The 26,134-nt window shown below is 41.0% G+C and overlaps 1 protein-coding gene across 1 annotated transcript in view; it reads right to left on the reverse strand.

Moving 5' to 3' along the window:
* Positions 1-26,134, reverse strand: part of CDH18 (cadherin 18) — a 1,382,204-nt gene that overhangs the window by 285,889 nt on the left and 1,070,181 nt on the right. The gene's annotated exons all lie outside the window — the stretch shown is intronic.

The raw sequence follows: 26,134 nt of genomic DNA on the forward strand, positions 1-26,134 counted from the left end.
CATTCTGATACACTTCCTGAGTAAGGTGATACCACATGTGTGAGACTTTTACACAGCCTGGCCACATACAGAGGCCCAACATTGAAGTAGTACCTTCAGGCTTTCTAGAAGGGATAAATTACACCTCATTTAATTCCTACCTATCACACTTTTGAAGGTCCTTGAGCACCAGCCCAGTGGAATTACCCACAAAATGACCCCATTTTGGAAAGCAAACACACCAACGTATATTCTATGAGGCATGGGGTGCAAATAGGTACTCAGGTACTCTGACGGGCTGCAGATAGGTACCTGGGTACTCTGATGGGCTGGAGACAGGTACTAGGGTAACTTGATGAGCTGCAGACAGGTACTCGGGTACTCTGATGGGCTGGTGACAAGTACTCAGTTACTCTGATAGGCTGGTGACAGGTACGCAGTTACTCTGATGGGCTGGTGGCAGGTACTCGGGTACTCTAATGGCCTCGTGACAGGCACTTGGGTACTCTGATGGCTTGGTGACAGGTACTTGGGTAGTCTGATGGGCTAAAGATAGGTACTCGGGTACTCTGATGGGCTGGTGACTGGTATTCGGGTAGTCATATGGACTGTGACAGGTACTCAGGTACTCGGGTACTCGTATGGACTGTGACAGGTACTCAGGTACTCGGGTACTCATATGGACTGTGACAGGTACTCAGGCACTCATAAGGACTGTGACAGGTATTCGGGTATTCAGATGAACTGTGACAGGTACTCAGGTACACCGATGGACTGTGACAGGTACTCGGGTACTCAGATGGACTGTGACAGGTACTCAGGTACTCAGATGGACTGTGACAGGTACTCGGGTACTCAGATGGACTGTGACAGGTACTCAGGTACTCTGATGGACTGTGACAGGTACTCCGGTACTCTGATGGACTGTGACAGATACTCAGATAATCTGATGGACTGACAGGTACTCGGGTACTCAGATAAACTGTGACAGGTACTCATATGGACTGACAGGTACTCAGATGAACTGTGAAAGGTACTTTGTTGTTACCGCGGTTTGTTGACATTTAGTGATCGGCTGTGAAATGATCACAGCCGATCACATGGTAAACAGCCGCCGGCCAATGGCTGTTTATCAGCGTCGGTGACGAGCAGTGTTCTGGGGAACACACCGCCACCGACGTGCACGTGCAATGCGCTCGAGATCGCGTGCATGCGCCGTGCAAAGTGGGGTGGTACCACCTGTGATCGTCCGTGACTTCATCACGGCCAATCACATGATAAACAGCCATGCCCGATGGCTTTCATCCCCCCTCGGTGGCTCCGTGACACGCCGCCACCAAAGGAACAGGAATGCGAGCACACGATCGCGCGCATTCCCTGTTAAATGGAGGGACGTCATATGACGCCCACCCAGAATGAGAGCCGCGCCACCTGGCCGTCATATGATGGCCAGCGGGCAGCAAGCAGTTACTGGTGTTCATTTGTTCGTCCAAATTTTTTGCCTGTTCGGATGTTCTGGTGCGAACTGAACTGGGCGGTGTTTGGCTCATCCTTACTGGTAACGAAAGCTAATATTGAAATAGTTAAAACATCAATAGGCAGCCCTTGTGAGGTACGATTGTGAGGTAGGGTAGGGTCTGTCCAAACTCAACTTTCATTAGAAAAGCAAAGTTTCCATGTAAAGTCAGCAGTCTGTATCTCTGTATCTCTTGATCATTTTGACATGAGCTTTTTATTTACATTTAAGGTAACAACTGCATATACATTCATTTGTTTTATGCTCAGTTCAACTTTCCCATGTTTATGCAAAGTTTACTTTAGCAAGCATTTTATAATTTCCAACAAATATCTTCTTGCCTCTATATGTGAACAGCAACAAAATATAACAAATGTTATAGCAATCACTTTGCATTTTTGTATTCTGAGCCATTGCCAGCATGTCAGAACTTTAGAAAGAGGAGCTATAATTTGTTGAGATAAAAAGGGCTTGTGCAGATGATATGCAATTACAATGACAGAGGGGAGGATGTGAAAATACAAGACTATTTTGGACAAAAACATTTTAAAGACTTCTGCCTAATTGCTTTGTTTTGCATATCTATTTAATACAATAGCAAAAAAGATATATTGTAAGCACATACATATACTTTAATCCCATGAATAAACCAGTGAAATAACTTTACAAATATGTCCACTGCCATTTTGTAAAATAATTCTTAATAAGTTTATCTCAAGACCTCAAGTCGTTTACCTTATGAATTCCTATGATTGTGACCTATCTAGCTGATTCTTGCTCAATGCATAGAGTTCTGTGTTTTGTAACAAGAAAAAGGAAAGCAGCCCTGGGACTTTAAATGAGGTGGGAGAGATTGGGACACTTCCACAATAGGTGCAATAAAATGTTTTATTGATCACAGAATGCTGTGTAGAACACATGGGAACAGTAATAAATGTGCGTTACCCGGCATAGTGGCCTAGTTCCAAGCATACGTAAAAAACAACTACAATTCATAGCACTTGATATATACATCCATAAAAAACACTGTACATAAGTGCACATACATGAAATAAATTGGTAAAGTACATAATACATAATACACATGCATAAAATGAAGCAGTGTGTGACCAGCTTCAGGTACCCAACAATATGGGCGTACACGTAGCATCGATGGTACCCTACGCGTTTCGCGAGTCTTTTCTCGCTCATCAGGGGCCGATGCATGATTCATGTGTCTATAACAAAAATGTTGGAAATAATGAAAATATATAAGTGACTAAATAAATCGGGGTAAGGGTGAGTTGGCAAGGGAGGTCAATGAAACAACGACCTCATACTTACCACTGGGCTGGACCAGGTCGCCAAAACGCTGGGTTTCACAAATGGCGGCATTAAACAATGCCGGTCCGGGGGCTGAGGGGACGTGGCAACCAGAAGCCGCAGCAGGAGAACTCAGGACGCATAGCACGGACTGCAGGAGGCATGTGGTTGGTGGTCAGAGTGTATCCATAGCCATGTCTAAAAAAAAATTATATATAAAAAGATGCATGAGTCTCAGCAGACATACTGAAACCAGACTAAGCATCAAAAAATATTCTCTAACCCTGAGAAATGACCAGGGAGGGTTGTGTTGAAAATAAAAAATGTATATATATATATGAGATAAAATAGGTATCTAGTATGGAATATGGTAGGGGATGTAAAGATCGTCATGACAGATAATTAAGGGCAGGGCTGTGGAGAAGTGCAAGCACTTATTGATATATGATGGAAATTAAACCCAAAATGTATGTGGGTAAATGTGTAAACAAACAATACTAGGTGAGTAATATAGTGTGTAGTGAGATAGTAACACATACACAACAAGTATTGAGTGAGAGGGACCACTGAATGAAGGATATTACCTGAGTGAGAGTGATGAGTCCCAGGCATGTAAATGCAATGCACAGACCTCTGATCATAACCGCAGACCAGCAGAACACAAATGCAAGCTGCAGCTGCGCCGAGCGTCAAGATATACCCACAGCAGCCACAGAAGCTCCGCCCCCAGCGTCATGTACGGCTGGCGATAGGCAGACATAGGAACCGCCAACCCGGGAGACCGGGTGAGCGTGTCAGCCGTCAATCGCCCATCCGGGATGTTCCACACAGCTCCTAGGATGTGAGGTCATCACATAGTGGGCATGGAAAACATGACGCCAACGTGTAGGTGGCCCCACCCGCCCGTGAGGACAGATGAGGACAGCAGGAGGTCAAGTAAACCTCCCTTATGCACGTCGCAGCCCCCCATACCGGAAGTGCAACGCCACCATCAGACAAGAACCAGCGAGAGGGAACCAAGCCGGCCCAGGAGTAAGCCCCGATATTGACCGGATGTAATGGTGGAAATGAACCCGTGGCAGGAGCAGACCAAGTTTTTGGGCTTAATGGGTGTCTTCCACCCGAATATCGAGAAAAGGGGATAATGGTCTGGAGAAACCACTCTAACACCTCCATCCCTAAATGCAACAAGAAAAAGGAAAGCAACCCTGGGATTTTAAATGAGGTGGGAGAGATTGGGACACTTCCACAATAGGTGCAATAAAATGTTTTATTGATCACAGAATGCTGTGTAGAACACATGGGAACAGCAATAAATGTGCGGTACCCGGCATAGTGGCCTAGTTCCAAGCATACGTAAAAAACAACTACAATTCATAGCACTTGATATATACATCCATAAAAAACACTGTACATAAGTGCACATACATGATATAAATTGGTAAAGTACATAATACATAATACACATGCATAAAATGAAGCAGTGTGTGACCAGCTTCAGGTACCCAACAATATGGGCGTACACGTAGCATCGATGGTACCCTACGCGTTTCGCGAGTCTTTTCTCGCTCATCAGGGGCCGATGCATGATTCATGTGTCTATAACAAAAATGTTAGAAATAATGAAAATATATAAGTGACTAAATAAATCGGGGTAAAGGTGAGTTGGCAAGGGAGGTTAATGAAACAACGACCTCATACTTACCACTGGGCTGGAGCAGGTCACCAAAACGCTGGGTGTCACAAATGGCGGCATTAAACAATGCCGGTCCGGGGGCTGAGGAGACGTGGCAACCAGAAGCCGCAGCAGAAGAACTCAGGACGCATAGCACGGACTGCAGGAGGCATGTGGTTGGTGGTCAGAGTGTATCCATAGCCATGTCTAAAAAAAATTCTATATAAAAAGATGCATGAGTCTCAGCAGACATACTGAAACCAGACTAAGCATCAAAAAATATTCTCTAACCCTGAGAAATGACCAGGGAGGGTTGTGTTGAAAATAAAAAAAATATATATATGAGATAAAATAGGTATCTAGTATGGAATATGGTAGGTGATGTAAAGATCGTCATGACAGATAATTAAGGGCAGGGCTGTGGAGAAGTGCAAGCACTTATTGATATATGATGGAAATTAAACCCAAAATGTATGTGGGTAAATGTGTAAACAAACAATACTAGGTGAGTAATATAGTGTGTAGTGAGATAGTAACACATACACAACAAGTATTGAGTGAGAGGGACCACTGAATGAAGGATATTACCTGAGTGAGAGTGATGAGTCCCAGGCATGTAAATGCACTGCACAGACCTCTGATCATAACCGCAGACCAACAGAACACAAATGCAAGCTGCAGCTGCACCGAGCGTCAAGATATACCCACAGCGGCCACAGAAGCTCCGCCCCCAGCATCATGTACGGATGGCGATAGGCTGACATAGGAACCGCCAACCCGGGAGACCGGGTGAGCGTGTCAGCCATCAATCGCCCATCCGGGATGTTCCACACAGCTCCAAGGATGTGAGGTCATCACATAGTGGGCGTGGAAAACATAGGTCTGTGCAGTGCATTTACATGCCTGGGACTCATCACTCTCACTCAGGTAATATCCTTCATTCAGTGGTCCCTCTCACTCAATACTTGTTGTGTATGTGTTACTATCTCACTACACACTATATTACTCACCTAGTATTGTTTGTTTACACATTTACCCACATACATTTTGGGTTTAATTTCCATCATATATCAATAAGTGCTTGCACTTCTCCACAGCCCTGCCCTTAATTATCTGTCATGACGATCTTTACATCACCTACCATATTCCATACTAGATACCTATTTTATCTCATATATATACATTTTTTATTTTCAACACAACCCTCCCTGGTCATTTCTCAGGGTTAGAGAATATTTTTTGATGCTTAGTCTGGTTTCAGTATGTCTGCTGAGACTCATGCATCTTTTTATATAGAATTTTTTTTAGACATGGCTATGGATACACTCTAACCACCAACCACATGCCTCCTGCAGTCCGTGCTATGCGTCCTGAGTTCTCCTGCTGCGGCTTCTGGTTGCCACATCCCCTCAGCCCCCGGACCGGCATTGTTTAATGCCGCCATTTGTGACACCCAGCGTTTTGGTGACCTGCTCCAGCCCAGTGGTAAGTATGAGGTCATTGTTTCATTGACCTTCCTTGCCAACTCACCCTTACCCCGATTTATTTAGTCACTTATACATTTTCATTATTTCCAACATTTTTGTTATAGACACATGAATCATGCATCGGCCCCTGATGAGCAAGAAAAGACTCGCGAAACGCGTAGGGTACCATCGATGCTACGTGTACGCCAATATTGTTGGTTACCTGAAGCTGGTCACACACTGCTTCATTTTATGCATGTGTATTATGTACTTTACCAATTTATATCACGTATGTGCACTTATGTACAGTGTTTTTTATGGATTTATATATCAAGTGCTATGAATTGTAGTTGTTTTTTACGTATGCTTGGAACTAGGCCACTATGCCGGGTACCGCACATTTATTGCTGTTCTTATGTGTTCTACACAGCATTCTGTGATCAATAAAACATTTTATTGCACCTATTGTGGAAGTGTCCCAATCTCTCCCACCTCATTTAAAGTCCCAGGGCTCCTTTCCTTTTTCTTGTTGCATTTAGGGATGGAGGTGTTAGAGTGGTTTCTCCAGAACATTATCCCCTTTTCTTGATATTCGGGTGGAAGACACCCATTAAGCCCAAAAACTTGGTCTGCTCCTGCCACGGGTTCATTTCCACCATTACATCCGGTCAATATCGGGGCTTACTCCTGGGCAGGCTTGGTTCCCTCTCGCTGGTTCTTGTCTGATGGTGGCGTTGCACTTCCGGTATGGGGGGCTGCGACGTGCATAAGGGAGGTTTACTTGACCTCCTGCTGTCCTCATCTGTCCTCACGGGCGGGTGGGGCCACCTACACGTCGGCGTCATGTTTTCCACGCCCACTATGTGATGACCTCACATCCTTGGAGCTGTGTGGAACATCCCGGATGGGCGATTGATGGCTGACACGCTCACCCGGTCTCCCGGGTTGGCGGTTCCTATGTCTGCCTATCGCCATCCGTACATGACGCTGGGGGCGGAGATTCTGTGGCCGCTGTGGGTATATCTTGACGCTCGGCACAGCTGCAGCTTGCATTTGTGTTCTGTTGGTCTGCGGTTATGATCAGAGGTCTGTGCAGTGCATTTACATGCCTGGGACTCATCACTCTCACTCAGGTAATATCCTTCATTCAGTGGTCCCTCTCACTCAATACTTGTTGTGTATGTGTTACTATCTCACTACACACTATATTACTCACCTAGTATTGTTTGTTTACACATTTACCCACATACATTTTGGGTTTAATTTCCATCATATATCAATAAGTGCTTGCACTTCTCCACAGCCCTGCCCTTAATTATCTGTCATGACGATCTTTACATCACCTACCATATTCCATACTAGACACCTATTTTATCTCATATATATACAGTTTTTATTTTCAACACAACCCTCCCTGGTCATTTCTCAGGGTTAGAGAATATTTTTTGATGCTTAGTCTGGTTTCAGTATGTCTGCTGAGACTCATGCATCTTTTTATATATAATTTTTTTTAGACATGGCTATGGATACACTGTGACCACCAACCACATGCCTCCTGCAGTCCGTGCTATGTGTCCTGAGTTCTCCTGCTGCGGCTTCTGGTTGCCACGTCCCCTCAGCCCCCGGACCGGCATTGTTTAATGCTGCCATTTGTGACACCCAGTGTTTTGGTGACCTGCTCCAGCCCAGTGGTAAGTATGAGGTCGTTGTTTCATTGACCTCCCTTGCCAACTCACCCTTACCCCGATTTATTTAGTCACTTATATATTTTCATTATTTCCAACATTTTTGTTATAGATACATGAATCATGCATTGTCCCCTGATGAGCGAGAAAAGACTCGCGAAACGCGTAGGGTACCATCGATGCTACATGTACGCCCATATTGTTGGGTACCTGAAGCTGGTCACACACTGCTTCATTTTATGCATGTGTATTATGTATTATGTACTTTACCAATTTATATCATGTATGTGCACTTATGTACAGTGTTTTTTATGGATGTATATATCAAGTCATTTAAAGTCCCAGGGCTGCTTTCCTTTTTCTTGTTGCATTTAGGGATGGAGGTGTTAGAGTGGTTTCTCCAGACCATTATCCCATTTTCTCTGTGTTTTGTAACAATATCACATACTGGAAATGAAAATCTTTAGCTAGTGGCCATATTGTTTGAGAACCTTAGGGCAGCCATGACAGCTTGGCTAACCGTAATATTACAGAAAAATCAGAACACACTCCCTCCTCCCGTATGTTAAGGAATTCACAGTTTTAGACTTCAAAGGAATGGTTATCTCAACAGAGATAGCAGAACCAGGCTAGGCCTGTAAAAACAGCTCATGTTGGCATGGTAGGATGTTCAGGCGTGTCGTAAAAATGTCACCCTCTCAATTCAGAGAGCCAGCAGATACCGGTCAAAAAATACCTGAATGCACATAAAGCTTAAACAGTGGAATAAGTATGAAATTTCAGCATGTTTCATAACTTCCAAAGTAATTATAGCACAGCCATAATATGGACATATTTAGTTTCCTCGGATAATTTGTAACATGTCAAGTCCAGACACCCCTATGTCAGGTCATATGGGAAACCACTGGTACCCCTTATTCCTCCTACGTAAACTAGACAGTAGAGACATGGCATGTTTATATTTGTTATGAAGAAAATCTCACGCCGAAAAATAATATGGATATTTGGAGTCTGTAAACACTATAGATGCAGAGATATGAATATGTATCACAAAGTGTACCTGGGACATGGTCATGAGTGTAGACACCTCCCAGCAACCAACCCCTAAACAAGATGACAAGATGGTCACTGGTTGCTGTCAACACCCCTTTGATTTGACAGAAAAGAGGAGAAGCCAAGACAATGGTCAGTTCTCCTTTTACCATCCAAGCAAGAACATCTGCCAAGTTTGAGAACCGATTACCCAGCTCATCGATCGAACTCTGATCAACCCTCGGACATAAATTGCAAGCATTCTTTCTCCCCAATTCTACCTTATTTCTTTGTGGCTGTATATTATCTTTATCTTTTTGAAACATCTTTTTTTTGTAAATGTTTTATTTGCACCAACTTTGACCATTTCATAATAAACCCTTATGTTGAAAAGTGTTAACCTTGTCTCTAAAGCTCTTAATGCAAGCTATAAATGAACCTGCCTCTTAAAAGAGCGCTACTGTTGTAGAGTAAGGCCTCTGAGCAGATCTGTCTGTGGTGGCAGTGTGTGTTGCAGACGCTTATTCTGAAATAATAATTGGTATTACTAAATTGATGGAAGTCCTGACCCTTCCTAAACAAAAATCAGTGGTGGCAGTTAAAGGGTTAGTTGCATAATTAGCCCAGTGACAATCACTCTTAGGCTGTTGGCACCTAGATTGTGGTCCCGCAAACTGGAAAATCTTTGTGCTGGGCGCAGCTGAGAGTGGCATTGTTACGTAAGTGACTGATGAAGAAACGATATTTCCCTTGTATTGACACGCGTAGAGTTGGGGACTGGACGCGGCAGGAGGCTGCTGGTCTGTCATATGGAGTAGGAGCACACAATCTCATCCATGGCTTGGCGCTATTAAGGCATGCTATAGAGCGGTGCGCACCAGACCCATGTGAGTACCCTATAATAGGGCTTTGTTTGCATTAAATAAAATCTTTGCATTAAATAAAATCTTAAAAAATCTTAAAAAATCTTATAAAAATGGAAGTCTCTTTTTGATATCTATATACAAGGATGCCACATCTTTGAGCAACATTTGGACCTTGCAACCTGAATTAAATTCAAAGAAGGGGATGCAACCTGGTACTCTTAATAGTTCTTAAACTTCTGCAAATACACACACAAATCTGCAAATATGAAGTACAATGCCCCCTCCACACAACATGGTTTACTGATGCTACGTAAAGATTAAAGTATATCTAAAGATTTTTTTTGGATTAACCTCCCTGGCGGTATGTTTATGTCAGATTTTTTATGCTGAAAGCGGTACATTATTTTGGAAATTTGGCATTTTATATTGTAGGCCTGTAATTCTTAGGAATAACACACGTAAATCTGTCCAAACAAGAGTCTAGTAGACATCGTGGTTACGCTAAAGCTTGAAACACGAAATTATAAATTATAACATAATAAATAACTATAAATAATTATAACAAATAATAATATAATAATAATAAAATGTATTCAATAATGTAATCAAATCAAAAAATTTGCTCAGTTGCAGAATTGTCGCTGTCGTTACTTTCAGTGTTTGATGAATAATTTCTCCACAAATGACTATTGCTCAATTCTGCAAGTGATTCTAATTTACTATCACAGTTTTCTAGCTGGTCTGAAACCGCTTTTGACATAAAGGGACAATTTTTGGCTGCTTTGGACAATCTCAAGTTTCCAGGCAGAAAGAACAGTATATATAATATAAAAGTACACGCAGGGCACTGGACAAAGCATTAGGAACAAAAGGGATGTGAAATAATTTGACACAGTAATGTAATCTGTAAGATTACAGTGTACTGTATGTGTTCTGTGTTTTCACTTTTTAGAATTTGGCGCCGTGCGCTGTCCCCGTGTGTCATGATGCTCGCAGGGATCATAGCGGGCACAGTGATAGATCGAGTGGAGGACCCAACTCGCACACACACCAGGGAGGCATCGCAGGATCCTGGGGACAAAGTAAGTAACTTTGCCTGGATCCTGCGATGCATCCCATGTGGCTTGGGGTTACCACTTTTGGTACTAAGGATTCACCCCGAGCCATACTTGGGAATACCACCAGGGAGGTTAAGTACAATTTTAGTAAACTGCTGTGTCTCATTAGAGAGATCTTCCTTCACTTCCTGTCCTGTACCGTAGACAGGAAGTGAGATGATATTTTTCCAATGGGAGGGAAAGCCCCCTGAAGACACAGACAGCGATACAAATCTGATATTGATTTTAACCCCTCCCCACTATAGCCATAGCTAGAAAAAAGTTTTGCCTTTAGTTATACATTCATTTTTTTTTGCAGTGTATTTTAATGATAGCTGTGCACTTTATGTGATATTAAGACAATGCTTAGAAAATTATTGCTTCAAATAACTAAGATTAAAAAAATATGAATAAACTTCTTAATTTATGTACAGTTTTCTGGAAGTGCATAGATGGCAGAGAGGGCAGGGACAGGTAAGTATTTTAACATGTTTTTTTAATGTGATTATTATAATTTATGCATTGTCTTTTTCACTGCATATCATCACAAAAAGTCCTGTAATGTAATTATACAGGGAAGACTGATGATGGAGATGACTAATGCAGCAAAGAAATGAAAGAAGGCTATAAGTATATTCATATTCATGGTATATATTACACTAAACAGAAAAGAGACAGAGTAAAGTGATCTAGCTGCATTTATCCTGCTAACCAAATCAATATTTCTATTAAAGGAACTGTAACACCAGTGACAATATAGTTGGCTTTTGTACATAAATAAAGGTGTTTATTTTCACCTAAAGGAAATAGCTTCTGTTACACTTAAAAAGACTGAAATTCTAGTAGAATAAGGGCTCTTTCTCACGGGGCGGATCAGTGATGATCCACCCTGTGAATATCCGCTTGCTCAGCGGGGATCACTCCGCCGATCCCCGCTGAGCAGGAAGATGACAGGTCCATCGCTGCACACTGTGCGGCGACGGACCTGTCAGAGCGCCGCTCTCCCCTATGGGGGGATCGGATGATGACGGACCATAGTGTCCGTCGGCACCCGATCCGAAAATGAATGGAAAAGTAGGTTTTTCCTCCGTTACACTTTTCGGATCGGAGCGGGTCGGATGTCAGTGGACATGTCACCGCTGACATCCAACGCTCCATAGAGATACATGTATGTCCGTTTTTCATCCGAAAACGGAAGGATGAAAAACGGACATACGGATCGTTAGTGTGAAAGAGGCCTTACACTTTTCGGATCGGAGCGGGTCGGATGTCAGCGGACATGTCACCGCTGACATCCGACGCTCCATAGAGATACATGTATGTCCGTTTTTCATCCGAAAACGGAAGGATGAAAAACGGACATACGGATCGTTAGTGTGAAAGAGGCCTAAAGTAATACCTTCTTCACATTCTTCACATATGCTATTTGTAAAACAAAGAGCAGGCAGTAACTGAAATGTCTTCTGTAAAAATATTACATTTCTTTTTTTAATTAATCAAATCTGCACCAAATAACAGCAGAGAGAACAATCAAAACATAGGAGGAACCCATCGTGGTGACTTACTAGTGAAGCCTAGGCCAATTAATGTTTAGTAATAATCAAATATTGGTACAAATTATAAAATAAAATACATTTTTTTACATCCCTGATAAAAAATGTTATCATTACATTTATGATCACATACTAAATGTAAATGTATTCATTTAGTTAACCATACATACACAGAGGTTGATTTCCTTAAAGCAAATAGGCTATTCACTTTGCAAAGGAAGTTTCACTTTTGAAGAAAATATTCTCCAGAGCAAAAGCTTTGCTGAATTCCATCATCCAATCTTGTGCAAGCAACATTTTTTTTCCTTGCACATGATTGGGTATTCTTTGCAAAGTAAAACACCATATTCACCAAGCTCTGTAGCAATTTTCTTAGAAAAGTGCAACTCTGTATTCAAAGTGAAAAAAAAAACTGTTTGCCTTTGTGCAAATTTTTAATGAGATGTTATTGAAGTTACCATTGCATTTTAATCTGCTCTCCCAGCTCAATTTTCAAAAATTTCAGATTACTGTCTTGTATCGAAGAGCACTATGACAACAATGGGGATGATAATCTGTACATTGTCTATAAGTTTACCCCTAAAATGTAATTTGCTGTGCATATGATTGGCTTACTGCATTTCTCAGTGTTTATTTCTCTTACTTAACCCTGTGACTAACTATGTGTCTACAGCAGGCAGATCTATCTAATTAGCAAAGAAGAGAAGAGAAAGTACAAGAAAGCATTGAAGACTAAATCCAAAAACTTTAGTTCTATGTGCATGGATCCTGATGGTGTTCCTTATCAAATAATTGTAATTTATAGTCAAAAGACACTGATGAAATTCTTAGCTATGTCTCAAACCCATGATTCGCACAATGCCCATGCCATACATTGTGCTGCAGCGTGTTAAAAAAATGTTCCAGGTGTGTTTTTTCTTTTGTCCTTTGCCATGTGGTGGCAGCTTATTCAAAATATTTAACCACTTCCCATCCGGGACAATTCTGGCACTTCGCTCCTACTTGTAAAAATCATAATTTTTTTTGGTAAAAAATTACTCAGATCCCCCAAACATTATATTTTTTTTTTTTAGCAGAGACCCTAGGGAATAAATTAGCGGTCATTGCAACTTTTTATGTCACATGGTATGTGTGCAGCAATTTTTCAAACGCATCATGAATTAAAAAAAACAAAACACTAAAGTTAGCCCAATTTTTTTCTATAATGTGAAAGATGATGTTACGCTGAGTAAATAGATACCTAACATGTCATGAAAGGAAAATTATTAATTAATTTCATAAAACGCGGTATGAAATTAATTATAAATTTTCCTTTCACTATTTGACCTTTGGTTATACTACGAGCTGCTCTAAATTTGGTGATATTTCTAATTGTGGTTTTTAGGGTGCGCAGCTTAGAGGTTTTTCACCTTTATTTACACAACCTAACATGTCATGCTTGAAAATTGTGCATATGCGTTGAATGGCGCCAAACTTCGGTACTCAAAAATCTCCATAGACAATGCTTTAATTTTTTTTACAGGTTACCTGTTTAGAGTTACAGAGCAGGTCTTGGGATAGAATTGTTGCTCTGACTCTAATGTTCGCGGTGATATCTCACATGTGTGGATTGAATGCCGTTTACATATGTGGGCGCAATGTACGTATGCGTTCGCTTCTGCGTGCAAGCTCGCGGGGATGGGGGAACTTTAAATTACTTTTTTTATTGTTTATTTTATTGAATTTTTTAGTTTTTACACTTTCCCTTTAATTTTTATTTTTTTTTAATCACTTTTATTCCTATTACAAGGAATGTAAACATCCTTTTTAATAAGAATAGTGCATGACAGGTCCTCTTTATGGAGAGATCTGGGGTCACATCTCTCCTACAAGCTGGAAAGCCTGAAATAAAAAAAAAAAACAGGACGATCTTGACTTTCCAGCCGAGTATATGGCAGTATTTACAGCTGTAAACGTCACTCCCGGGCCTCCAAGAGTCATAGAGATGGCCATCTGTTCCCTAGAAATCACTATGAACAATTTCCTTCTCCAGCTCGCCGTTTGCACAGGTGAGCCGGTAGAAGCACTGGAGGGCGGTGGTAGGGGGGTGACGTCCCCTCCCACTGCCTGTAAGAACAATAAAGCAGCTGAACTGCCACTAGGTCAGCTAAAAGGTTCTTGTATAAACTTCTCTTTTAGGCTCTGCTAAGTGGTGAACAACTGCAAGTATTTTAGTCAACTAGATTTCAGAGTCAAGATAGCAAAATGCTTCATGAAAGATCTCCCTAAAGGGGAATTCCTGCAGCATACAATCTCTTTGGGAAAAAGATCAGTGAAAAATGATTTTTCTAGGATTTTGGTCCCAAATATTTATCACTCCAATGTCCACACCACTGGGTTATCTTGCTCATGCATGCCTGGGCTGATAAGCATTCATAACCCCTTTGTTAACTCCTTTGATACAGACTACCGCAATATGCTCAACAACTAAAAAAAGCAATTAGGACTATAGGATTACACATATTCATACATATAGTATCACTTTAGGTTGGATACAGCCTAAAGCCAGCCATAGATGGTTCAAATCTTGCCTGGTTCAGCAGGGACCAACCGAGATTTGAACCATGTATGGGCAGACTGATTGTACCCAGGTAAACCAGCCTGTTGGATTTTGCATGTGATTAATGCCAGCAGCTTTCAAATTAAACTTATTTTTCCTAACAGCTTTGCCAAACACTAAGTGGCATATTTTTAATGCAATGAATAGTTAGCATTATTCTTACTGGTGAATGTGTTTTAAAGCAATGGGTGTTTTTTTTTCTTTTAAAAACCTGAAAAGAAATGTCATAATGTGCTAATATGCATCACATACTAGCACATTATGTAAACTTACCTGAAAACGAAGCCTTCCAGCGGCACGCTGTCACCGCTGAAGGTGCTCCCATCTTCACCCGGTCTTCCTTCCAGGTTTGCAGAGTCAGCTTCCTTCCGGATTTGTGGGTTCCAGCTTTGTGAGTGGCTGGAGCCGTGATGACATCGGTCCCATGCATGTGTGCAGGAGCTGCCGCATATGGCACAGGACTCTGAAGGAATGGCCCGGGTGGCCGTTCCTTCCAGAGCACATGCATCAGTGACGTCACTGGCTGCATCTACAGCAAACATTTCCTAAACAAGGCTTACCTATAGGTAAAATTCATGCATGGGAGTTTACTTACTTTAAATAACAGGGACTGATTCACCCCTAGAGAATGCTTGTTGAAAGTCACTTTCAATGCTTTCTATTTGTGGCCCTAATTGGTCACCCACACAACAGACTACTCTTTGTTTTTTGTGAATGTTTTTATTAGATTTGGGCCAAACACCCCCCTGATTCGGTTTGCGGCAGAGCTCTCAAACATCGCAAAAGTTCGGACCCAAACTCCGTACCCTATTAAAGTCTATGGAACCTGAACTTAAAAAAAAACAAAAGTGTCCATTTTGAAAGCTTATTGGCCATAAAAAGGGTGTGGAGGCCCAGGTACTGCCCTGGGGGACATGTATTAATGCAAAACATGTTTTTAAAAAAGATCATTTTTAAAGGAGCAGTGATTTTAATGATGCTTAAAGTGAAACAATAAAAAAATCCTTTAAATATAGTGCCTGAGGGGTCCCCTTAGTCTGCCTCTAAAGTGGGGCATCTGTACCATGTATAGAACCTGCTGCAGCAAAACTGACAAATATAAAGAAAGAAAATGACATTTAAATAGATTTTCTCTGCAAGCTTTCTTTATTTTGTAATGGGGAAACAATTACAAGAATTTTGTAATTCTGCTTGGGGAAACAGTCTGTATGATGAGGCTATATTTTAGTGTCAGTTCACACAGGGGCAACGTGACTTACATACTTTGCAAGGCGATTTGGAGGCAACTTCAGCGCGACTTTGAGCAACTTACAATGCGACTTAAAGTTGCCTCCAGGACAGGCGACTTTGGCTATGGCCAAAAACAGAAAAATCAGCTCTATGGGAGGGGGTTGACTTGGTAAATATACATATACATAGTGCAGCGCCAATATCGTAGTGACTCTAATATCAATAGAATCATGCAAATAAAATTACAAGGGAAGGGAATTCCACATCCTTGCCACTCTTACAGTAAAGAACCCTCTTTGTAGTTTAAGGTTACACCTCTTTTCTTCTAATTTTAATGAGTGGCCACGTGTCTTGTTAACCTCCCTTCCGCAAAAAAGTTTTATCCCTATTGTGGGGTCACCAAAACGGTATTTGTAAATTGAAATCATATCCTCTCTCAAGCGTCTCTTCTCCAGAGAGAATAAGTTCAGTGCTCGCAACCTTTCCTCATAACTAACATCCTCCAGACCCTTTATTAGCTTTGTTGCCCTACTTTGTACTGGCTCCATTTCCAGTACATCCTTCCTGAGGACTGGTGCCCAGAACTGGACAGCATACTCCAGAGTTTTGTAGAGTGGGAGAATTATCATTTTATCTCTGGAGTTGATCCCCTTTTTAATGCATACCAATATTCTGTTTGCTTTGTTAGCAGCAGCTTGGCATTGCATGTCATTGCTGAGCCTATCATCTACTAGGACCCCCAGGTCCTTTTCCATCTTTGATTCCCCCAGAGGTTCCCCCCCCTTGTATAGATTGCATTCATATTTTTGCCACCCAAATGCATTATTTTACATTTTCTAAATTAACCCCTTGCCAACCAGTGCACGACGATGTACGTTGGCACAATGGCATGGCTGGGCAAATGAGCATACATGTACGTCCTCTTTAAATCACGGTATTGTGGGTGCATGCTCACTGCATACTCCATGACTGTGTCCACAGGTCCCATGGACTCGGAGTCTGCCGGGGGGCCCGCAATCATGTCACGGAGTGGCAGAATGGGGAGATGCCTATGTAAACAAGGCATTTCCCTGTTCTGCCTAGCAACATGACAGATCTACTGCTCCCTGTCATCAGGAGCAGTGATCTCTGTCATTTTCTAGTGAGACAATCCCCCCCACAGTTAGAATCACTGCCTAGGACACACTTAACCCCTTGATCCCCCTAGTGTTTAACCCCTTCCCTGCCAGTGTCATTTACACAGTAATCAGTGCATTTTTATAGCATAAATGACAATGGTCCCAAAATAGTGTGAAAAGTGTTCGATGTGTCCGCCATAATGTCGCAGTCATAATAAAAATTGCAGATCACCACCATAACTAATAAAAAATAATTAATAATAAAAATGCCATAAATCTATTCCCTATTTTGTAGATGCTATAACTTTTGTGCAAGCCAATCAATATACGCTTATTGTGATTTTTTTTACCAAAGATATGTAGAAGAATACATATCGGCCTAAACTGAGAAAGAAATTTGTTTTTTATATATTTTTTGGGGATATTTATTATAGCAAAAAGTAAAAAATATAGCTTTTTTTTCAAAATTGACACTCTTATTTTGTTTATAGTGCAAATAATTAAAACCGCAGAGGTGATCAAATCCCACCAAAAGAAAGCTCTATTTGTGAGGAAAAAAAGGACATCAATTTTGTTTGGGTGCAACATCGCACGACTGCGCAAGTGTCAGTTAAAGCAACGCAGTGCCGTATCCCAAAAAGTGTTCTGGTCAGGAAGGGGGTAAATCCTTCTGGGGCTGAAGTAGTTAAACCTCATTTGCCATGTAGTTGGCAACTCCATTCATTTGTTCAAATCTTTTTGCAAGGTTTCCACATCCTGCGGAGAAGTTATTGCCCTGCTTAGCTTAGCTAACTATTGATGTTAGGCCAACTGGTCTGTTATTCCCAGGGATGTATTTCTGGGCCCTTTTTAAATATTGGTGCTACATTGGCTTTTCTCCAATCAGCTGATACCATTCCAGTCAGTAGACTGTCAGTAAAAATTAGGAACAATGGTCTGGCAATTAATTGATTGAGTTCCCTAAATGCCCTCGGGTGCAAGCCATCAGGTTCCAGTGATTTATTAATGTTAAGTTTTCCCAAGTCTCATTTTAATCCTGTCCTCTGTTAACCATAGAGGTGCTTCCTGTGATGTGTCATGAGGATAAACACTGCAGTTTTGGTTACTGAAGCCCCCGATTGCCTCCTGAAGACTGAGGAGAAGAATAAATTCAATATTTTTGCCATCTCCCTATCCTTTGTAACCAGATGACCTTCCTCATTCTTTATGGGGCCAATATGGTCTGTCCTCCCTTTTTTACTGTTTACGTACTTAAAGAATTCCTTGGGATTTTTTTTTGCTTTCGCTATGTGTCTTTTGTGTTCTATCTTAGCTGCCCTAATTGCACCCTTACATTTCTTGTTGCATTCCTTATAAAGTCTGAATGTTGATGATGATCCCTCAACCTTGTATTTTTTTAAGGCCTTCTCCTTTACTTTTATATGCATTTTTACATTGGAGTTAAGCCATCCAGGACTTTTGCTTGCTCTTTTAAATGTATTACCCAATGGGAAGCATTGGCTAAAGCCCTTATTTAATATGCTTTTAAAGCAAACCTATATCTCCTCCATGTTCTTTGTTCCTAAGATTTTATCCCAATTTATGCCTTCTATAAAGGTTTGTAGTTTAGGGAAGTTGGCTCTTTTGAAATTTGCATACTCTTACCAGCAGTGGTCTCGAGGTGCAACCCACATACTGGAACTTGCATGGGCACTCCAACACATAAACAACTCCCTCTTATGAGCATGTAATGAAATCCCTGATCTTATGGACTTTGCCTGTGGCTGTAGCCATAAATTCCTTCCGTTTCTTTACATTGCTCCCTTTTGTGGTTTTACATGCTAGTCATCTGCCACATAAATAAAAGCCCATTAAAAATGGTGTAAGTGTTTCCGTCCCTTTTACATGGGTGGGTCAAGTAGACCTGGGGCCAATATATGTCTTAAACTGGGTGCCTTTTTTTAAACAAATGTGGGGCATGGGGGAAGGGCTCCTAAGGTTATCCAAAACCTTATCCCTCTTTACAAAATCCTTATCCCTCAGTAATATCTATCAATGTTTTTTAATTATATTTTTTATTTGATTATTTTGGACATTATATCCTAATACTATCCTAAAATCATCTCCTATTTTGCCTTTATCTCCTGCTTTTTCTTTAATTGCCAGTAAATTCTTCCTGTCCAAATTTGTAACTATTTCTTATTGCTTCTTGATGAATGTGTTTTCATAACCTTTTTGTCGAAACGTATCTCCAAACAGAGTTGCCTGCTCCATAAATTCCTCTTTTCTGGTGCATTTTCTCCTTAATCGCACAAATTGTCCCCTTGGTATATTCAATAACCATGGTTTATGGTGACAACTGTTGATTGCTATATAATCATGTCTAGTTGTAGGTTTACAGTTTCTGGTGTATATCTCTTCTTCTTGTATATACATCTCAATATCCAGAAACACCATACTCTATTTGTTGTAATTCCAGGACAATACTATATTTTTATTATTCTGATTCAACCTGTTCATAAAAGCAAGGAGACTAATTTCATCACCCCTCCAAATCATGAACAGGTCATCTATAAGCCTGTTATAGCAGACCAATTCTTTGGGTTTATTCAAGAAGACTACCTGAGACTCCCAGTGTGCCAAGAACAACTTAGCCACACTGGGAGTAAAGCGGGCTCCCATAGCAACCCCCATCCTCTGTAAATAATAGTCCCTATCGTACCATAAATAATTGTGGAGCAGTCCAAACTCTAAACACTCCAATAGATATCTTCTATGTTTTCTTTCTAAGGGAGAATTACTTAATGCCCATTTCACCAATTCTTTAGCATCTGTATGTTCTATTATGGTATACAGGGATCCCACATCTGCTGTTACCATAAAACATGGAGAATCTTCTATTTTAACACTTACAAGAATTTGTAATAGGTGTTTAGTATCCTTCAGAAATGCAGGAGTCGACATTACCAAGGGCTGTAGAAAGATATCCAGGTATTGACCCAATCTTGATGTTAGGGAATCCACCCCATTAACTATGGGCCATCTAGGTGGGTTCTTACTATCCTTGTGTATTTTCGGGAGTAAAAATATTACTGGGGTACGGCATGAGATGGGGTTCAAATATTCAGCCTCTTTCTTAGAATCTTTTTCTTAATTCCTGCCTTTATTCATTTTGAAAGATCATCCTTATATTGTCTGGCTGGATTCAATGCAAGCAATAAGTATGTATGAGTGTCCCCCAATAATCTCTCCATCTCATTTTGGTATTAGAGTTAAATATATGAGTGTCACAGCAAAGGGTCTGAATACTTAGGACCATGTGATCTGCAAAAATGTCAACAATTCTGTGTTTTTCTGTCAATATGGGGTGCTGTGTGTACATTAATGAGGAAAAAAAATGAACTTAAATGATTTTAGCAAATGGCTGCAATATAACAAAAATGTAAGGGGGTCTGAATACTTTCCGTCCCCACTGCAGGTCTCAAATTTATTAAGATTCTTCATGGGGGCAAAATTGAATCCCTTATCAAAAACCTTAATCTCATTACTATTAAGGGGTGCCCCACTTAGATTGTAAATACCCTCCTCTATTGGTGTTTTCTTTTGGAGCTTCCTTCCTGCTCTCCTCCCCCTCTGCCTCTTCCTTCTGCTCCAAATGTGTTTTCATTGTATACCCCCTTCTGTTACCACCTTCTGGGAGACTTCTCCTGATCTAAAAAATCACCCCTTTAGTTTTCTTCTAATCTTCTAAAGGGGCATATCTATTTTGCCACCCATGGTTATCCCCTGTATAAGGGCCATCATATTCCCTATAGGGTCTACTGTAGCCCTGCTGGGGTCTACCAAACCTGAGTGGGGGTCTATATTCTTGTTGTACTGGGTAATAGGAAGTTGTGGGTTCCTCTAAGGGCCAGGTCTAAAGGGCCATCTTCCATAGAAGCCTCCTCTATTATATCCCCCTCTGTTAAAAACATTATTATATATATTTTCCTCTATAGTCCTCTATAGTTGTTATCAGTTCAACCTTGGCCCCCCTGTCCCTGATTGGGTCCAAAGGGGGCAAGATAGGGATGTACCGTCTGGGGCTGAGCATTCAGGGTTTGATACATAGGTGCAGGTTTCTGCGCAGTCTGTTGAACCCTTTGTGCATCTCCTCGTGGTACTTTCTTATATATATATATATATATATATATATATATATATATATATATATATATTCCTTTTTAGTGGGTATAGATTCTCGGGAATGTATTTCTTGATCCTCCACTTTTGTTTCCATTTAAATATCCTACCTTCCTTATAATACCCTGTGTCTCTCATATATTTCTTTTTCTTTTTGTCCTTGACCTCTTTCTCCCATTTTTCAATATTAGACTTCAGCTCTCCTGAAAGTCTAATAAATTCAGTTTTTTTCCTTTTGGGTTTCTACCTGATCTCTTAAAATAGTAATCTGAGCATCTATGTTCCTAATTTTAGTTTGTTGTATCAAAAACATCCCTACACCAAACCAATTAAAAACAAAAAAACAAAAAACGAAAATTACAGAAACACTTGTCTGGACTATGGAAACTGGGTAAGTTCCAAGCGTCAGTGCAAAGCTACAATGGGAATAGATAAGGATTTGAGATTCAGCACTGGTGCCTACAACTCCCAGGCAGCCCCAGGGCTAACCATATGATAAATAGCCACTGATATGTACAACTGTGCACTAAATGTTGGAATTGATCTACGTGAAAAATCACAGATCGTAGATCAAAAAAGCACAAATCTTCAGCATGCCAATAAGCAATCATGGGATCCCATAAAAAAAGTGTAGACAAAAGTGTAGTTCTTCCAAAAATAGAAATGTCAGAGGATGACAATATGAAGGCTAAGAGCCAAGCAGCTGACCACACTCTTGGGGCCGTTGCAGTAGTGTATAGGATAATTAGTCCAACGGAGGCACAGATAAGATAAGAAGACAGGAAGCTTGTGATTTCACCCTCTTGATGTGAACCACCATCTCACCGTTCTAAGGCAATAAAGTAAAAAACTTGCGGTCACTGTGTGAAGTGAATGGAGGGACGATCCGTAGCAGCTGCAGCCACTGGCTAATTTTCAGTTTATTTAGATTTGGTGTACATGATTTTAAAAACGTCAACTCTGTTGAATATTGTGTATAGACCATATGTTGTGTCATAACATTTCCATTACATCAATTTTTAGTCCAGGATGTACCTGACCAGGTATGCAATGTGAATTACATTAATCTGGGTGAATACATTTGCAAACTACTGTACAGTATATATTAACACACAGAATTTGTAATTCGGGAAAACAGTTGAGTGAGTTATACACAGTTTTTACAATGCACGACCACTTAGATGACACTGTTACCTATTTCAGCATGAAACTTTTTGTACAACCTGTTGCCTAATTCCCCACTGGACTATGACATAATATAATTAAATTATAAACCATTTGGCAGGTAAAACAGTTCACATATACAGTATGTACTTCAACTGTATATTTAATTTATATCCTGGAATTTTATATAAGCAATATGTCTATCATTTACTATGCAAACTGACATACAGTTTTCATTATTTTGGTGGACCTGGGCATAGACTTTTATAATGTAAATGTGGATTTTATTTAAGTACCAGAATATGAACATTAGAATGTTTTTAATTTACTTACATATTGGAATCTATGTAAGGTGGCTTGCTCCTAAAAAGGGTTCAAAAATGTAATATTACCATGATTACATTATAGAAAGTTTAGATGTGTGCATATTTAAATATCTCAGATCTAAGTGGATATGCTATAATTCTTCCTTCCAACCCCCAAAGAAAGCTAACAATTATCTCTCACCTCTACAATTATTTTAGGCTGCATTCACACCTGCATGTTTCCTAAACGTGTGACAAAGCACACAAAAATGTCTATTTTGCCTGGCGTTTTACAAAAGTGTTAGCCCTCATGTACACTGCAGCTGGTAAATGGACATTTAGGATCAGTTTGACATTTTTTTCAACAGCCCCTGAACCCCCTCAATGTTATCTTATGGGTACATGTACACTCAGTCGTTTATAGTAGTTTAGCAGCAGTTGAAGTTAGAAGCATTTTTTTAAAGCAGATAAAGCACAATTAGGATGATAGCTTACTGGCATTTGAAATGCCAAATGATTGTAACAGCATGCAACCCGCGTTTATAAGCATTTATAGGCATTTTCAATGGGGAAAGAGAGAGAGAGATCTCACAGAATGGCTGAAATTGTTAATAATACTTGTTTTTTCCTACATTGTGGGCATTCGGGAGGGTCTGTTGATTTTACCTGTAAAAAAACGCTTCTAAACACAAGTACTCATAAACGCGCATAAACGCGGCATGTAAAAGTGGCATAATGGCCTTCCTTAACCGTTGGTTATTAGCTGTCAAGTTCCAGCGTTCAGAAGAGGTTTTCAAACATCCTGTGTACATGAAACCTTACAAACGCGCCAAAACGTGCACTAAAATAAGCCAGACACTCTGTGACCAAAAAGGTTCTGAAGCTTCTTTGAGGTGTTTGTTAAGCGTAGAAAAGCTCATTCAAGTGAATATGCTATTGTAGACTAGGGATGAGCCAAACTCCCCCCAGTTCGGTTCGCAGCAGAACATGCGAACAGGCAAAAAATTTGTTCAAACACGCGAACACCGTTAAAGTCTATGGGACGCGAACATGAATAATCAAAAGTGCTAATTTTAAGGGTTAATATGCAAGTTATTGTCATAAAAAGTGTTTGGGGACCCAGGTGCTGCCCTGCGGGACATGTATCAATGCAAAAAAAAGTTTTAAAAATGGCAGTTTTTTTGGGAGGGGGGAGGTCGGGGTCTGGGGGTCCCCTTGTAAAAGGGGCCTTCCAGATTCCGATAAGCTCCCCGCCCGCAGACCCCCACAACCACCGGGCAAGGGTTGTGGGAATGAGGCCCTTGTCCCCATCAACATGGGGACAAGGTTATTTGGGGGGGCCGCTACCCCAAAGCCCCCTCCCTATGTTTTTTTTTTTCCAAAAGTTTTTATTGAGAAGTTTGCAGAATGTAACAAAACAATATAATGCAAATGTGCGGACGCAGCCGCTATGTTAGGTATAAAGGTGAAACAGCAAGCATGCTCAGATGTATGTACAAATCTAGTAGAAGAACAAAAGAAATCTCGGCATGCATGTCATAAGATGATTCGATCATAGGAAAACAGGACGTTGGAGGTTCTATCTGCTGTCTGTCATAGGTGGCAGGTATAAGTCGTAAGATGATGGAGTTAATATCATATATTGGGTGTGAGATCTCGGGATATAGGAATGCCGAGTTGGAAGTAAGTGTGGAGAGGCTAAGGGGAGGGAAGGGAGGTAAGGTCGTGATTGCCCCAAGGCCTAGGGGAAATGTTGCATGTAGTTGTATATGGGAATTGTGAATGATGGGCATTTCAGGTGGGGGAAGAAGCGAAGTGGAATGGTTCGGAGGAGGTTAAGTAGGGAGTGGGTTCCTCTGGTAATTCGTGTCTCTGCCACTGTTCTCTGTGATCACTTATATTCGTCTGTCGTGGTAAAGTGTATCCAGCAAGACCATGAAACTCCAAATTTGGAGGGTATCATGGGCTTGATGTATCAATTCCTCCATTTCTGCATTTTTTGTATGCGTTTGAACCAGTCAGATGTGGACGGTGGTTCTGGGAAGCGCCATTTTGCTGGGATGCACATCTTTGCTGCGTTGACCATATGCATGGCCAAGGATCGCATGTAAGCCTTCGTCGATATGTTGGAGTGGTGTAGCAGGAATTGCGCAGCCGAGTAGTCTAGATGGTAGGTGGTTATTTGACTGGTGAGTCGGTGAATCTCTTTCCAAAAAGGTTGTATTTAAGGACAAGACCACCAGATGTGTAAAAGTGAGCCAATGTCAGTCCCACATCTTCAGCAGAGTGGAGAGAGGGAGGGGTAAATGTGGTGTAACCTCAGGGGGGTTCTGTACCATCTCGAGAATATTTTAAAAGTGTTCTCTTGTGTGTGTACATTTACCATGCCTTTGTGTATGCAAGTGTAAAGGTTTTCCCATTCTTGGTCGGTTAGGTCAAGGGAGAGTTCTCGTTCCCATTTGTGACTAGCCCAGTTAAGTTTAGGGTGTTGATCCGAAAATAGGAGCATGTAGGTGTTAGAGATCAGGTGTTTTAGTGGTTCCAAGCTCAGGCAAAGGGTTTCAAAGGGGGTGAGTTGTCTCGACCATTCAGGTTTTGGTTTGGGTGTATCAAAAAAATTTCTAATTTGGATGTATGTCCAGAAGGGGAATGTGCCAGTGTTTATTTTAACGGCTAAGTTTGTATGGGATATTAACTGATTCTCTGTAAAGAAGTGTTCCGCACGAACGGTTGTTGGAGGCCAAACATCTGTTAAAAAGGAGGAAGACGTCCCTGGTGCGATTATGCCTAAGTGGAGTCATCGGGCCTAGAATGGATGAGATTTTATAAGTAGCGCAAGCGGTACGAAAGGAGGTCAGTGTTGGGTAAAGGTACGGGTGTTGTTTACATGTAAGAGGGGTTCGGTTTGGCGCAATACAAGGGAGTAAGGAGAGTGGAATAGGTGATAGAGAGTGTTCCAGGTGAACCCATGCTTTAGTTTTGTAGTGTACGTTCCAGTCTACAATCCTAGTTAGATGGCAAGCCTGTTGGTATTTGCATAGGTCCAGGAGGCCAATGCCTCCTTTGAGTTTGGGGATGGTAAGTCTGGTGTAGCTTATTCTAGGGCGAAGTTTGCCCCAGATAAAGTCTGTGCACGCTCGTCGGTACGTTGAGAAGAAAGCAGGTGGGAGTTGGATTGGAACTGTTTGTAGCATATATAGTAATCTGGGCAGGACGTTCATTTTAATTATGGCAGCTCTGCCAAACCAGGAAAAAAGCCCTGTGGACCATTTTTTAGATCCTTAATAATGTTTTGTAATAATGGAAGATGGTTAACTGAATACAGATCAGATAGGGAAGAAGGCAGTTGAATGCCTAGATATGTGATTGAGTGGCTGTTCCACATA

Source organism: Aquarana catesbeiana, linkage group LG05 (genome assembly GCF_042186555.1).
Source record: "Aquarana catesbeiana isolate 2022-GZ linkage group LG05, ASM4218655v1, whole genome shotgun sequence".
Classification (NCBI taxonomy): Eukaryota; Metazoa; Chordata; class Amphibia; order Anura; family Ranidae; genus Aquarana; species Aquarana catesbeiana.